We start from the raw sequence: 12495 nt of genomic DNA on the forward strand, positions 1-12495 counted from the left end.
TTAATTTAAGTACCTGACATAGGGTAAAAACACACGAGGCTGTTTGCAAGCGGTTTGCGCCGCGACGGCGGCCGGTGGACCGCCGCTCGACTTAAAACACACGCGACGGCTTTCGCAACTACGAACGGCACGAAAAATTACAAGATCAGTTTGATGTTGCCAAGCTTTGCGTATGTTCACAGTTTTTTATTTATCGTGAGCAAAATGGACTCCGACAGTGAAGATGATTTTTTATTTTTGTTGGCGGCATCTAGCTGAAGACATAATTAAAGCCTGTTGTGTTCTTCATAATTTTGTAAGAGTCAGAGATGGAAACCATAGCGATGACATTGAAGCAGGAACAACGCATGACGATTTGACAGTTGATTCATTTAGCAGAGGGAATCTAAGAGCATTAAATGGCCGAGATAAATTTGCAAATTATTTTGTTAATATTTATCCACTAGAGTGGCAAAACGAATCAATATAAACTATATGTATATTATATCATTGTTATTAAAATAAACGTACCTACTTATAGCATATAATATGTACATACTTATAATTTTTTTTCCTCAACAGAAGCAGCTGCGCTTAGAAATTCTGTAGTAACTTCTTCGCATACCTGTTTTTTTTTATTCTGTTTGAATAATTATCATCACGCATATCCCAAATCGCTGGCCTCAATTGAACCTCAGTAATTAATTTTTCTATGTTGAATTCCCTGGTTTCAATAATAAATGAACAATTTTCAACACTGCACAAAAAAAAAAACGCACCAAAAAACCCTACGTGTGGTTTGCAACACAGAAGATAAGTAAATGATGTGCCGCGGTAGTGCCGCTAAAGCAATAAAAACCAAGCGGCGTGCCGGCGGCCCATGGTATCGAGCAGGGTACGCGCGACGGACGCCGCGTTTTATGGGATTAGGCGGCGCCGTCTGTTTCAAAGCTCACAAGTCCCATAAACGAGGCGTCGAGCTCGACCACCGCGCGACAACCGTCGCGGCGCAAACCGCTTGCAAACAGCCTCGTGTGTTTTTACCCATAGAGATTCATGACCAATTACTGTTATCGCTGAAGCTTGGAATAGAGACAATTTAGGATTCATAGCAAAATGTCCTAATACTTCTACTTGTGCCGCTGCATAAAATAATCTACGCTGAACTCTTTTTTTGTTTTCCACCGATCCTGTTTCTTTAAATTTGTGAATTAATTGCCTCACGTAAGTATGATTTGACATTTTTTCCAGGATTTCTTTCTTTAAATAATGCAATAGTCCTTAAATCACAACGATAAACCGTAAATATAAATTATTTCAGTTCTTTTAGCCATACTGTAAAACAGTGTGTGAAGTATTTGGGTGAGTCGGTGAAAAGTCACAAAATGATATACATGTAATGATATACATTTATATTCGCAGATATAGCCAAAGAAATGTTAGTTTGTTATACAGCTTTGTCCAAAACAACATACAGATGCATTAACGCAATTTTTGCCATTCACTTTTAATAACCTGATAAAAACTCCATATTTCAGTCATTTATACTTTCTTTTTCTTTCACTCAAAAATTTTTGTGTCAAAAAACACCTTTTTAGTACTTTCTGTAACATCCAATTAATCTTTTCTTTGAAAAACCTCCCCAGTATCACCATTTCAGAAATATACAATTTTTCTTACAATATATTTAAAAAATCTGAATTTTCAAAATACATCTATTTTTTACAACTTTACCTTGACAATAAATTAAAAATTAAAATAATTTGTTCAAGTAAGAATATACAACTTATACTATAATTTTAGCGGCTTGACCTCTAGTATCAAGCTGGGTATAAGCAATAATTCCAACAGACTTCGCTACTTCACATGTGGTTCGCGATTAGTTTTAATAGCCAAGCCAAAGGCAACAGAGAACAAAATAAATTTTGTTGTTTCATTGCAGGGAACAACAGGTGATGGCGCGGACCCCCCAGGGGCGCGCCTCTCGTCGGCCAAGATCAAAGGCGGCACCGTCAAAGGAACGCTTAGATCACCGCGAAACTTAAAAATTATGAACCGCGCTTTGATGAGACCGGGCTTGTGTGACTTCTATCTTGCCTGCTCTGATGGGCCCACTTCCTTGCTTTTTCTTCCTTTTATCGAGTTTTTATTCTCTTCAGAAGACAGTTCCATGGCAATTTTTCGCGCTCAGACCTCTTTATTATGTACGGACACTTATTTATTCTGTGTAGGTTGGATCCTACCCAAATGTTGGGTTTTGCTGGTAAATCCCGTTAAAATAAACAGATAAAGCTGCACATGTTTCGCCCTTCAGGCGGATAAAAAGGCCAGGGGTGTCTTTCCTAATATGTAATAACTGTAACACTGTGTAATGAACATAGAGGACGTACAATTTCTACTAGAATAAAAAAACAGTGCTTTTGTCAATAATTAGAAAAATATTGATATAACTGAAATTAAATGAACCTTCGTTTATTGGGTTCCTCACATAGTTTTTCTTTTAGAACGCAGAGAGCTGATATACTGTAAGAAACTCGACCCTATTAGAAAATATGGAAATATCCAAAAATAAAAAAGCTCTGTTCTTGTGTGTGTGGAAATGATATTTTTACCTTTGAGCCTTGTTGGAAAAAATGGATGAGATAATCTTCTTTGAATATTTGTAAAATACTCAAATATCGAAACAAAAATGGACCAAGAGCTAACAGATACCTACATATATTTTATAAAGGGTATATTAATAAAAAGATGTTGCAAAAGTAACAATCCATGAATTTAAAAATAGTTTAGTTAATAAAAAATAAATAATAGCTCCAAATAGTCCCACTAATTAAAATTAAATAACTGGTTTTATTGTTGACATCTTTACTTCACAGAAAATCGCACGATGCTCGCACAACTTTATTTCGTCTCTTTTCCAATTGTGCCGCGAGTTATGTCTCAGACAAACTTGATTTTCCAGATGTTCGGCTCTTTGATTTCCCCATGAAATGAAGCATTTACTTTAAACAGGTTAAAGAGGTTCTTAATTTGGAAATGTCTTTGATTTTCCAGTGCCAAGGCATTTTATAAAATAAGATTGATTAAATTTGTCATGAACAGTTTTAGACAAACTTTGAATAATTTCCTTATAACCAATAAACAAAGTGAATTCAAGTGCCTCAGAAATAATGATGAATTTTATAGGTTGATAAGATTACATTTTTAGGTGTATTTGGACCCTAAAGTTTAGTGGGATACACATATTGATAATTCAAATAGACAATTTGTATTTTTGCATAAGATTAGTATATTTTGCAATATTACATTCTTTGCTTACATTCTCAGTAGGGCCTTCTGCCATTGGCTCTAACTAGGTTTATTCCAAATAAGTTAAGGCACAATGAAGATTAAACAAGAAGTCAGATTTAAAAAACCTAAATCAATGACAAAACAGATAATTCTCTGTTTAAATCTTTGGGTATCTTTATGACCTCTTATGAGTCAAGTAGATTATGTCAAGATATATACACTGTAAAGGGAATTACATTGAATGTGTATCGTAATAAGGCCATGGTGTATTGTTTAAACCTCAAAATTTCCTGTGGACCTTTTTTTCGAAAAACTTCAATTGTGACGCTTAGGAATAACTTGCTTTTCACTCAATGTAGCTGAAATGGGAACAAAAATTCTGTTAAATATTAAGAAGCTTCAGGTCATTCTGTAGCAATATGCGGTTTATTTGGTCTGCAAAAAAAGGACTTTAGAGAGGCATGGCTTAAAGAAATTTGAAAGACTCATTTTTATTGGGTGAATTAATGTCACTTCCAGGCACATACACCACAAGGAAGTTTAAACTTAGTACCAGCATATTGGATTTTATAATACAATCCTTGTAATAAGTTAATAAGACACTTAAATAGTGTTACTTTCTAAATTTCAGTCTTTATACAATCAATAATACAGTATCATTTAATTTTCAATATTAGATGTCCTAATTTTCAGCATTAGCTATACAAATTTTATATACAGTAATAATTTTTTTATTAGAAAATCTGTTGGTAATTAACAAGTTACATAATTATGCTGTTATTTTACATGTCGATTAATCTTAATTGGCTGACATCACTACACAAAAAAAAAAGAATATACTATCTGATAATTTTTTATCAATGGGATTTGGTTAAATAGTCTCGTAGTATTCTATTAAGGTGAACTAATTTTAGGAAATTTACACATTGAAAAGGTTTCATCAATTTCTTTCTTGGCACAATGATTGATTTCCTTACCAGGAATTTTAGTTTAAAAATGGATATTTGGCAGCTCTACCAATCTTTCAATGTTTTGATGAACATTCCAAATATAAATATTATAAAATATGCAAAAACTGTATATTTTATTATATTTAAATTTGGAAAAAGCTTAGTTTTATGATTAGAACAACCACTTTAATTTATGTTCAAGTTTTAATTTCAATATTTTGTTGACCATCGAAGTAGTTTAGTTATGTAAAGTATGCTGTGGAACCTTCAATCACTAGATTTTGCAATAAAATTGTGTCTGTGTTTTTCACAGTTGTAATTCCTTTTGCCTCAAAAAAATTACTGTTGAAATAATAGTTATTGGACAGATGCACATGTCTGTTGAGTGGCCTGTTTCTTTAAATAAATATATTATTAGCCTTAAATGGGACATTCCCATATTACATTATCACAACTGGGAAGAGATGGATCAAGCACTTGTTGACAGATGATGACAAGGGGGAAGGGGGCTGTAGAATTGTTGACCTCAACATTTTTAGTTTTGAAAATCTCTTTTCACTACAATTAACCTCACAAATAATTTATCAAGATTTAAATAAATCTGAATTCGGGTGTATGTGAAGTCGATTTTTCAATTTACTGCACTATGGCGCTCTAGGCTGGCTATTTGGGAGTTAGATTTTCTGCTTCAACACTGAATGGAGAAAATATGTCTATTTTGAATAAAACTCAAAACCAATAAATGATGCATGATTCACCTACTCCCAGTTAAAAAACAATTTATTGATACATTTTAACTACAATTCATGCAAAAAAGTAAAAATAAGAAAATTGTTGACGTCAACTGGGGGCGGAAGCACATGAAAATATTGACAATTGATGACAAGGGAAGAGAGATCAAAAATGTTCTAAAAATTGATGACTTAATATGAGAATTAAAGTGTCTTTCAACCTATAATCATAATGGATTTAGTAACCAAATTGTCACCATCCTTATAAGTTATAAGCTGCTTGACAGCATACTTAAAATAAAACCTGGTATATATTTTAGTTTATTATTTGTAATAAATTATTATTCTATTACAACAAATTCACCATTTACCAAAATATGGTATTCTATGTTCATGTACTATGAACATATAACACTTTAAAGATCCTTCAATATGCCATAAGAAAATTATTTTTTGCCAATAATAAAAATAAAATTGGTTTTAAGACCAGCCACAAAAAATGCCAAGACATCATAAAACCTATAATAAACTCACTGTAATGTAATTTTGCCTTTTTACTTTATGATATGGTTTATTTTTATACTATGAGGTAAACTAAAACCTTCCGGCATAATGAAGAAGTATGTATTTAACATAAAAGAAAATATGTTTTTCCTGTAGTAGATGCCTTTTTTAGCATAAATCTAATTAGGTTATTATAAATTTTATATAAATTATATAACTGATTAAATATACTGTAGGACTCACTTTTGAGCAAATCTTAACATAATTCTTTTTCCTGTTTCTCCCAACACTACAATATTTAATTATTTATTCACAAAACAGCCCAACAGTAACCAATTAATTTGGCTGCGACAAGATTACATAAATCAATAAAGATTAATAAAGTACTGTAAGTATAATTATATAACTTACATAACTAAATAGGCACACAATGACAAAGAAACCATATATACATATTTATAATAATTCTTTAAATGTTTAATCAATCTTGAGTAACGCCAACTCAGATCAATCTGGTTTGCAACCTTATTGAATACTCAATAGACTCCTTACACTTATGACACTTAAATGAAGTTAATAGAAGCTTGTTGTAGGTAGAAAATATTGCTCTGACTAGCAGAAATTCTTGCAACAATTAATTCTGCTCAACAAAGAGGGGACACACAGTGACACTACCTATCAACTTATACAAAAAAGAAAGAAAGAAAGAAAGAAAGAAAATGTGCTATATTACGTAAGACAACAAAATCTTGTGTACAAGCATCCTAAAAACTAAAAAATTCCAAATTCACTTTAAATTTCAAACAAACATAACTTCTAAAACACTTTACCATAAAATTTACACACATTACCAAAATTAATCATAACAAAACAGATTGAGAAAAAAAAGCATCTTTTTGATAAATTTCATTAAAAAATAAGCAAAGCTGTCAATAAAACAGAATTTAGAAGAAGTAAATGACATTATTTAACAGGAAACAAAACTAAAACACTAAAATGATGTCAGAGCACAGGTTAAAAGGTATCATTAAAAAAATCGTCAAGGCTATAATATGCCCTGGATAATAAAAGTGATTTTAATTCCTTTTTGAATCTCTTAACTTCTAAAATTTGTCTGATACATAGAGGAACATGGTTGTAAATCTTTTTGCTAAGGTATATAAGTGAGTTCTTGGTGAGGGAGGATGTAGGGATTGGTAAGGGAAAATCGTTAACCTGGCGAGTCATATGACCAGTGTTAGAGATTAAGTGTAATTGTCTGTGCTGGAGTAGATTGTGAAAGTAAAATCTTTGTAGTAGTTCTTCACTGTCTGACCCTCTCGGGAAATAATCTATGTCGTCTAAATACCAGATACTTTAAAAATTTCCTCTGCAGCTTCTCCAATTCATTTATATATAGGTGAACAAATAACAGAGTTAAACTCATTGACATTGTTAAAAGATTTAAAGTTGATTAAAAATCATCTGTGGCAGGAACAAATACTAGTTGTTAAGAAAATTAATATTTCAACTACCAATGGAATAAAATGAGTACAGTTATTAAATTATCAGTTGTTGTTTTGTCCAAAAGTACAGTTTATGAAGGAATAAAGCAATATTAGGTTATGTTTCATTAGAAACTGTGAATATTGTGCAAAAGCAATAGAGTTAGTGTATATGTTTGGAATTTATAATTTTTGGCCAGAATTTTTTTAAACCATTTGTATTGTGACCAAGATTTTGACAAATAGCAATCACAAACTATAAAGCAGATTTTAATAGACTTCGGAACACTTGACATAAAATAGTTTCTGCATCATTGTATTGAAAAAAAGTTAATTTAATAAGAATTGTTACCTAGAACTAACCTTAACCTAGAACGCTTAAAGACTGTTTTTAAGGGTTCTAGGTTAAGTTGTAGTGACAATATACTCAAGAAATTTTGTATTGTAAGGTCTGACGATTTACTAACTCCTGGAACTTGTAGTTGATTAAATTTAATAACTGCTAAGTCTTGACATACTTAAGTACTCATGAAATTATGCTTTAGGTTAGTTACTTGGGGCCTAATTCCCTTGTGACATGAAATCCTTTGGGCTTATGACCTTTATTAATGATATGAATTTTAAATGTATTATGAATAACACCTAAAACAAAATAGTAATGATAGTGACTCACCTGGATTTATATTCGGAAACTGGCCCTTTTAGCATCCAAAAAAGAATGATGTTATTGCAATGTTCAAAACATAAACATAACACATTTTTTATGCACGGGTCAATTAACCAAATTACGCGATTCGAAACGTGTTTTGATCGGAGGCTTTGGCATACACGACGGAGGGAAACTATAGTAACAGTTGAAAATACGGAAATTACAATAAAACTTGATAATAAAAGTAAAATTTCAACAAAAACTAGAAAAATTAACTTGTGAAGTTTCACTTTTTTTCAATTCCCGCTCCACCTACCTGCCATCTGTTGAACTAATTATGTTTGCACGGCTGACCAATAAGGTAACAAGGATATTTATGAAATGTCAAGCTAAGATTGTCAATATTTGAAATTCAACCACGTGACCGCGTATTCTCTTTTTCATATAAAAGCACGTGACGAGTTGTAGTATCAAGATCATAGGCTTCACAAGAAAGGCTCTACTTGCGTTTTAAACTCACTTTTAACCGAAGAAACCCAAAGCCATGTTTAAAAAAAAAATAATTGAAAGGACATGTTATATCATAAAAACAAGTAATCTCCGTTAAAGTATACAGGGTGGGTTTCCAAAAACCGCTTTGGTGGATTGTGTGAAAATTGAACATTATAATTAGGAAAAAATCTGAAAATTTGGCAATATTGGGAAGTGGGGACAACTCGGCTGAAACATTTTTAAGATTTAATTTGCGATTTCTTGAAAAAAAGAAACCAGCACAAAGTGCTGTAAAAAAATTTATATAAAACACTAAAGAATTTTTGTTTTAGTTCGAGGAAGAATGCAGAATCCAACCTGATAAGTCCAGAGCCAGCCTTAGGCATTGCCTACAATACGGCAAAACACACAAACTCAAACCTGGTGCACAACAAGGAAGGTAACAGATACCATAGGGAAACCCAACCCAACCCAACCCAACAGGAAGCACCTAAAAGCCCTAATGGAAATGTATATCGGCCACGGCAGACTGCGCCCTCACATGAATAGGATTGGTTTGGCGGAAGTCGCCGAATGCCGACTATGCATTGAGGAAGACAGGACTGCAGAGCACATCCTATGCAGATGTCCGGCACTAGAGAGAACCAGGCAGGCCATCTTCAGCAATACCTTACCTAAGACGGAAGACATTAAGAATGCTTCTCCGAGTCAAATTATCGACTCAAGAAAACGAGGACTACTGCATTACGCCTGCAGTGGGATGGCATGGTGGAACGCATGAATAGAACTATTAATTGGTATTTGACCAAAGTAGCCTCTAAATAACAAAGAGACTGGGATAGGTTCCTCCTTAGGAAAATTCCGTCTCTCATGCGATTTGAAGTTTTGTTGCCCGCCAGGAACCGATGTTCGCTGGGAGAACTAGTCAGTCAGCTGCCTACAAAAATAGATGTTATTCATAATCAAGTGCGCATTTCTATTCAAGATGCCAGCGATCGGATAAAGGAGACATATGATGCTAAAGACCTAGAAGTACAACAACGGTATCTTGGTTTGGCTTTACTTTTGAGAAATGAAATGGTTTGTCACCGAAACTTTAAACATCCTGGGATAGACCATACAAACTTTTGCAAGTCATCAAAGATGATCCAGAGAATACATAAGCCGTCACGGGGTAAAGCTATAGTCATTTACTTTATTTCGTCGTTTCCATAATAAGCCGGTAGGAGTTCTTATAGAAACCACGAAGACGCTGAGCTGCGGCAAATCCACCTAGAGTCATCTGATATTCGATGAATTCATTATACGGCGTAACCCGTGAAGTGCATCAAGACCTGCTTAGTGCACTAGCTGAGTTTGTTTTCGTATATTGTGTGGCTAAGGACTTACAGATATCTGGAGGTATAGGTTTTTCGTAGAAAGATAATAGTAAAAAATTCAAGAGCTGCGGCGGTCTAAATGCTAAGAGTCTGGCAAGTACTCAAGGTGAAGAGACTGATAAAAAGACTTTCTGCCTGGTTACCAAAGAGCCGTCACATAAGAAGCCAATCTATAAGGGCGTTTGGAATGCTTTGTACTGTCTAAAGAAGGAGTTGCTTGCTGAGGATCTGAAAAGTCTAGCAGTTACCAAACTCGCATGCGGATTCGATAATCTGGACTAGAGGATAATTCGCAGCATGTTAAAAGTAGTCTGCAGGTCTACAGGCGTTCTCTGGAGAAAGCGTTGACTGTTATTTCTACAAGAGATTCAAAGTTCAGTTCAGAGTTCAATTCAGTTCAATTCAGAGTTGCAAAAGGAGAACATTCTGGTGATATCGACATCCATCCTCTTTAGGATCATTTCGGGACGAACTGAGCTTAGAAAAGGGGCAGTGTAACGATATTGGCAATTATAAATAAAAATTTACTAGTTTATTGCAAAATAAAAACTTCACAGCCCAGGTACTAAGTAAATGAGAAAGCAAATATGTCAAAAGTTAAAAAATAATTTCATCTTTTATCAGTTACAGACGGCTACACCGCCTACACTTTTATTTTCATGTCAATCTGCAAGGAACAATTTCAAAGGAGTAGATCGCATCGTCTGTAGTAGGCCGAGTTGTGCCTGTATGATCCCTGCAGATTTATATTGTATGAATTGTACTACTAACAAAAAACAAACCTTAAGCGTCCCGTTTTTTTTGTGGGAATTAGTATTTTGCTAGAATTTACAGTATTTCCGTATATTTTATGGATCAAAAGAACTTACATGCAAAGTTGAATCCAAAATATTGTTGATAACTAATGCTTCTGCATACTACACGGTCATTTATTTTAAAGTTTGAAAAAAATGCAAATTTGGGAAAAAATGTTTTGTAAAGGGTGTTTTTTTAGAGGTTTGGATTTTAAGTTTTCAAAACTGTTTCTGGTGATTGTCAATTTGATAGTTGGTGGTGTATTCGTGGTCAGTACAGTTTGCCATTTCACAATGAATAGACTTACTCCAGAACAACGCTTTCAAATTGTGCAAATATATTTTGAAAATCATAGTTCAATTCGCGAAACTTACCGTGCGCTGCGTCCATTTTACGGTCGACATAATCGGCCACCTGAGCAAGTTATTCGAAAAACCATAGATCGTTTTCGTACCACGCATACTCTAGTTGATAATACGCATCCACAACGACGCCATACAGTGCGCACAGAAGAAGTTATTGCTGCTGTGGAGCATAGTGTTGAAGAGGACCCGAATGAGTCGATTCGCCATTGTGCACAACAATTGGAGCTGTGCCCATCCACTTTGTGGAAGATTTTGTGGCAAGATCTTGGCTTGTGAACTTACAAGATCCAACTTGTGCAAGAACTGAAACTGCGTGACCATTGTGCGCGCCGCGCCGTACGTTCGGTGAATGGGCGGAAAACAGTATTCAGCTTGACCCATTTTTTCAATCCACAATTTTGTTCAGCGATGAGGCTCATTTTTGGTTGAACGGCTTCGTCAATAAGCAAAATTGCCGAATTTAGAGTGGAGAAAATCCAGAAGCTTTTGTTGAGACGACCTTACATCCATTAAAAGTCACAGTTTGGTGCGCTTTATGGTCAGGAGGAATCATTGGCCCATATTTTTTTAAAGATGATAACGACCAGAAAGTTACAGTCAATGGAGAACGTTATAGAGCCATGATTGCCGACTTTCTTGTTCCTCAGTTGAACCGACTTGATGTGGCAGAGCTTTAGTTTCAACAAGATGGTGCAACATGCCACACAGCGCGTGACACTATCAATTTATTGCGGGAAACATTCTATGATCGCATAATTTCACGCAATGGACCTGTGAACTGGCCTCTCACACGATCGTGGGATCTCACACCCCTGGATTACTTTCTTTGGGGATATGTGAAGTCACATGTCTTCAAAGATAAACCACAGACGTTGGATCACTTGGAAGCAAACATTCGCCGCGTTATTGCCGAGATACGGCCCCAGATGCTTAAAAAAGTGGTCGAAAATTGGACTTCCCGATTACGCTACATTTGAAGCAGCCGTGGCGCCTTAGAACATTGAAAGGCCTTTCAATGTTCTAAGCGTGGCGCTCATATGCCCGAAATCATTTTTAAGCACTAATGGCATAACAATATCTGTTAAATAAAACCAATACCATGTCAATAATTTTTTTTTTATAGTTTTATTTCACTTCAAATTTGTATACCTCTCAAAAAAACACCCTTTATAACAAAACAATGTTTGGGCTTGGTGGAAGGTAATCTTTATAGATGAAGAAAGGTTTAAGGATATCTGTTGGCTTCAAGCCATTACGTAGCCCATATAACAATTTTACAAAGAAGACATTTCTTTAGAGGTGTAACAGATATAAATTGAAGCGGTCCAATAATTGGCGATGATCAAATCCCCTAAAGAAGTAATTACCATATAGTCTGTAAGCCAGATACTTTGGATTAACTTATGCTGAATATATTTAACTAGAGTAACAACGTAATAAAACAGCAGTTTAAATATATATACCAGAGTAAAACTTTAGGAGTTTCTAATTATAATCCAATACCTCTGATCAGTACCTCATAGCATTTAAGATTATTATTCCCTTATTCAGAGCATGTTAAGTTGGTGACTATGATTTGGAGTTTTTTTCTGATTTGTGCAGTTCCGTTACGACCAATGAAGCCGGTGTCATTTCCCCACCACTTATCACATTTTCCTCGTAGTTCCAAACAAAAGCGTAAAGCAACCCTATGGACTTATAACTAGGCAGATGAAGTACCAGAAGTAACGCCTTGGAGTATTCCTCTGTGCTATTACTCTATATTTGTATTCTGTACTCTATGCTATGGTAACTCCAGCACGTAAACGTAGACGTACGACGTAAGCCATATAAATGTGATCTGTTCGTCGTGGTTTAATATTTTAATAAAGGCTTG

General features: G+C 34.5%; 1 protein-coding gene across 3 annotated transcripts in view; it reads right to left on the bottom strand.

The window, feature by feature from the left end:
- The window catches only part of LOC126740317 (axin), a 68761-nt gene extending 58412 nt beyond the window's left edge, over positions 1-10349 (bottom strand). For 2 of the 3 annotated variants that reach the window (XM_050446285.1, XM_050446282.1), the window contains exon 1: positions 7613-7914. The gene's annotated coding sequence lies outside the window, so the exon portion shown is untranslated. Of the gene's footprint in view, positions 1-7612; positions 7915-10328 lie in introns of those variants that run through there. The other variant, XM_050446284.1, reaches the window with a different exon arrangement.
- Between the last annotated feature and the right edge of the window lie 2146 nt (positions 10350-12495).

Source organism: Anthonomus grandis, chromosome 9 (genome assembly GCF_022605725.1).
Source record: "Anthonomus grandis grandis chromosome 9, icAntGran1.3, whole genome shotgun sequence".
NCBI classification, from domain to species: Eukaryota; Metazoa; Arthropoda; class Insecta; order Coleoptera; family Curculionidae; genus Anthonomus; species Anthonomus grandis.